Source organism: Manis javanica, chromosome 4 (genome assembly GCF_040802235.1).
Source record: "Manis javanica isolate MJ-LG chromosome 4, MJ_LKY, whole genome shotgun sequence".
NCBI lineage: Eukaryota > Metazoa > Chordata > Mammalia > Pholidota > Manidae > Manis > Manis javanica.
In genome coordinates this window covers 180,289,827-180,294,221 of record NC_133159.1, presented here as the reverse complement: position 1 = coordinate 180,294,221, position 4,395 = coordinate 180,289,827, and positions in this window count along the sequence as shown.

The following is a 4,395-nucleotide window of genomic DNA, read 5'->3' as shown; positions in this document are numbered from 1 at the left end:
CTCTCGCAACCCTGGTGTCCAAGGGGCAGGTTCAAGACAGAGGGACCTTCCAGATTTGGGACCAAAAGTTACTGGGCAGCCGTAGCTCAGAGGACCCTAAAAAAAGTGCTGATTGGCTGTAGCTGCTGGTGAACAAAGCTAACAGGTTTTGAAGTCTGGTGGCTTCAGGTTTGAACCCTGGCCCTGGCAGCTCCCTGGCTGTGTGAACTGCTCTTGTTTCTTGGTCGTTCACAGTCAATAGCACCCAGCCATGCTGGACGCCTTCCTGTATGCCCCTCTGGGCGGGACTACTAGTCGGGTCCCATTTTCCCAAATGAGGAAGCAGAGATGGGAGAGGTTAAGCAATCACCCACAAGTCACACAGCTAGTGATAGGAGCTAAACCCTGGTTTATCTGATTCTGGGAGACGGCTTTGCCCTAAGAGAAGAAAGAGTCTTGGGCTTAAATAAACCCTTGTAAAATAAAGGTATATGCCTCTCTACCCAGAAGAAGAGAAGGTAAACCTTAAAACTAAATATTCTTCCCACATTTACATAGGAGCTATGACATAAGAGATTTGTTCCAAGATAATCTGGTGGAGTGGGTGTTGATGACACAAAGTTGGAAGAGTTGATCAGTTCTGGAGCTGAGCATTATGATTGGGTGAGCACTATGTTCTTCCCTCTCCTTGTGAATATGTTTGGAAGTTTTCCTAATAAAAAGATTTTTAAAAAGTAGCAGTTGCAGCATGGGCAGAGTTGAGGAGCCACCCCTCAGAGGATGTCAGGGTGGAGACCCTGAGCCACGGACAAGGGAGCCCAGATATCCCTCCCCGTGGCCCCGCCAACCACACTGCCTCCCACCCCTCTCTGCCTGTGGACCCCCATGTCTCCCAGAACCCTTGGCTCTGAGTAATAAATGCGCCTCTCAGCGGAACACGTGCTTCCCATCACCCTGCGCAGCAGTGAGTCCCCAGGGGCAGCTGCTGCTGCTTCATCTCCACCACTTACTCTCAGGTCCACTGTGCTGACGGCCCGGGCCCTGCAGCCACCTGGACTTGGTGCTCACCAGCCTGACCCCTCGGAGCTCCTGTGACCTCCGCCCTCCAGGCCTTCATGCAGGCCAGAGCTTCCATCTGGAACAGAGGTAACTCTTACCGACCTCCAAGTCTCCTTTGTCCCAGGCAGCCCCCCGGACCCGCCCAACCTCACTGGTGCCTTGCTCCGCCATCGAGCACCTGGCCCTCTGCAATGGTCTGTCCATGTTTCTACTACAAGGTGGTTCATGTGGTAGGAGGAAAGGGGCTGCTACTGTTCCATTCAGATCCCGGGCACCTGTGCACATGTGGCACATGGCTGATGCCCAACGCATGCAGGCTGAGTGAACGAATGAGCAAACCTGTGGCCTATTACCGCAGAAGTAGGGAGTCACGCATGGGGAAGGCAGACATGAAGGCGAGTGAGGTGTCAGAGAAAACGCAAGGAGTCCAGAAATGCAGCTTCTATCTCCACCCCAGCCTAGGGCATCTGCTCTCCATACGACCCCAGTGGGTACCTCCCTAGGACCAGGATAAGCCACATGCCAGGACCAGGATAAGCCACGTGCCATGTCTGGCTGGCTGTCTGGGGCAAGGTGAGGAGGGAGGGGAGGGAGCTGGGGCCAGTCTGGGCTCAATGGGCTGGGGGCACTGGGGAGCCGTGCGTCTCTGGCCGGGGTGGAGTTGCGGGCAGGGAATGCCCGTAGTCCACTCACCAGCCACCAGGCCACATCGGGGGCAGCACCCTACTTGCCCACAGTCTGATGTGATGGGGAGCAATGTGGGGGACCCACAGCACCCTCCACAGCTGTGGGAAGCCCACCCAGACCCAGTGTCCCCCTGTGGGCATCCAGGTGACATGACTGGTGGGCAGGCACGTGGGCCCTGTAGAGTGCAGGGGACGATGACCGGTGGTGGGCAGGCCGCCCTGCTCCCGGGTCATGCAGGATGGTGCTCCCAGTTCTGCCCAGGGCTAGACAGGCCCGGAGACACAGGTCCCAGTGGCCCAGGGCAGCTCCCCACTGGCTGAGGAGAGGGTGCAGTGGCCGATGAGGGCGGGGAACTTTGTCCCCTCACCTGTACCCTGTACTCCTTGGAGGGCGTCCAGGGGCTGGGACTTGCACCATGTACCCCAAAGCTGGTCACGGAGGGATTGAAATCTGAAGGTGGCAGAGCCTGGACTGGACAGCGAAGGACCTGGGAGCTGCTGGCCGCGGGCTGGCCTCCCTGAGGACTGGAAGCATCCCAGAGAAGAGAGAATGGGGAAGCAGAGGGGGGAAGGAGGTGAGGCATGAACACAGAAAGAAAAACAGGATTGAGGGGGAGGGGTACAGCAAGGGGGAATTCTTGGGCACAGTCCTAATCATAGCCTTGAAATGAAATTTACTGCTGCCCTCAGCATGGGACGCCAGCCAGCCCCGCCCAGCCAGCCCCTTCTGTTTGGATTAGGGATGACATCACTGCCATGGGCCCCGTCACTGCCAGCACCAGAGGAAGGCGAGGAGGGCGGGCGGGAAACCTGAGCCTCCGGCCTCCCCACTTCCAGGGAAGGGAATCTGAAACCAGGAAAACTCAGCCTCAACAAACCCCTGCTGAGCTGGGCAGCTAGTCTGGTGTCCCACCCCCTACTCCAGGCAGCCCCTGGTCCCCAGAACGCCGGCTGACGCTGCTTCCTGGAGAAAGCCAGGGGTCTGGGTTCCCATCTCCACTGGCTGGCCCTGCTCCCTAGCCCACCCCCAAAAGGAAGCACATGGGCACATGCCCGGGGCCCAAAGGAAATGCCTGTCCATGGCAGCAGGTCTGGAGAGCCCTCTTAGTCCCCTGGTGTTCGCAGCAACACCGTCTGCAGGAAGCGCAGAGGGGAGCAGGTGCAGGGGCTGCCGGAGGCAGACAGGTGGGGAGTGGGCAGTGGAAGGGGACTTGAGGGTCCTGGGACACAGGCTTCTGCAGGAGCTGCTCCCAGAACACACCTCACTCTTGGAAGGAAAGGCACGGGGCCTGTGTGAGTGCCCCTCGCAGGACGGGAGACCCTTTTGCGTCAAAGGGAGGTAGACTGTGGCCAAGGGAAGGAGGGGCAGTTCCATTTCAGGGTCCTGTGGAACAAGGTTGTCAGAGGCTTTCCAGCTCAGGCGTGTGCCAGAGCCGCCTCCCTGGGTGAAGTGTTTATGTGCTCTCGGTCTGGGCTGTCTGCTCCCAGATATTTGAGACATAGCTGTCCGTCTCTTCAAGCCAGTGACTTCATGAGCTTCCTGTCCACCGCCGCCCTCCCTTCCTCTCTCCCTCCTTTTATTTGGAGTCACTTTACACCAGACAGGAACACATGGGAGGGGTTAGGACAGCTGCAGGCCTGTGAAGGCCGCGTTCTGTAGAGCAGGTGAGCAGGGGGTGCTGAGATCAGGCAGGTCTATGGAGTGAATGCTCAGGCTCACGGCCCCCTCTGCCCCATGGGGTAAGGAAGGGGTGACAGGAGGGTGGGCAGAGAGGGGAGGAGAGAGGCCAAGCCCTACCTTCTCAGACATGCCCTGTGGGATGGCATAAAACACAGCATGGATGCAACAAAAGAAACCCCAAGGGGAGGTAGGAGCCAGGGGCAGCCGGGCACAGGGAAGGATCATTTGAGAGCCAGGCTGGCCCTGACCGTGCTGTGTGAAAGTACAGAGAAGTGTCCCGATTTCTGCCCCAGGTCTGTCCAAAGGAGTGTGTAGCTTCATCTGAAATGTGTTTTCCCTGCTCAAGGGGCAGGATATGACATCTGTCCTGGGTCATCCGAGTTCCTGCCCCTCCACCTACCTTTTGGTGAACACCTTTCCATACTCTTGTCTCTCTCCACATGTTAATTCAATTTCACATAAATGAAATATTAGGCATGCTGTTTTCTCATGGATACTTTTTTTTTTCATTCAAATCCAGTTTATTTCCTTTTATAAATTACATGACTTTAAATAATTTAATCTGACTTTCTTCCATTTTAATCTCATAGTAAGATGGGGATAATAATAGTATTGCCTCACAGGGTTGTTGGAATAGTGAGCCAAGTTAGCACATGTAAAAAAATTACTTGAAACTATCTGGGGATAGTATGTGCTCAATAAATGTTAATAATACTGTATTTCCTCCCTTCTGTCTGCTAATATTCATAGAAAATGCTGTTTTCAAGATAAGAACCTGTCATTGATTCTCAGAATCTATCTCCCCATCTCTTTTTTTTTTTTTTTTTGAGAGGGCATCTCTCATATTTATTGATCAAATGGTTGTTAACAACAATAAAATTCAGTATAGGGGGGTCAACGCTCAATGTACAATCATTAATCCACCCCAAGCCTAATTCTCGTCAGTCTCCAATCTTCTGAAGCATAATGAACAAGTTCTTACATGGTGAA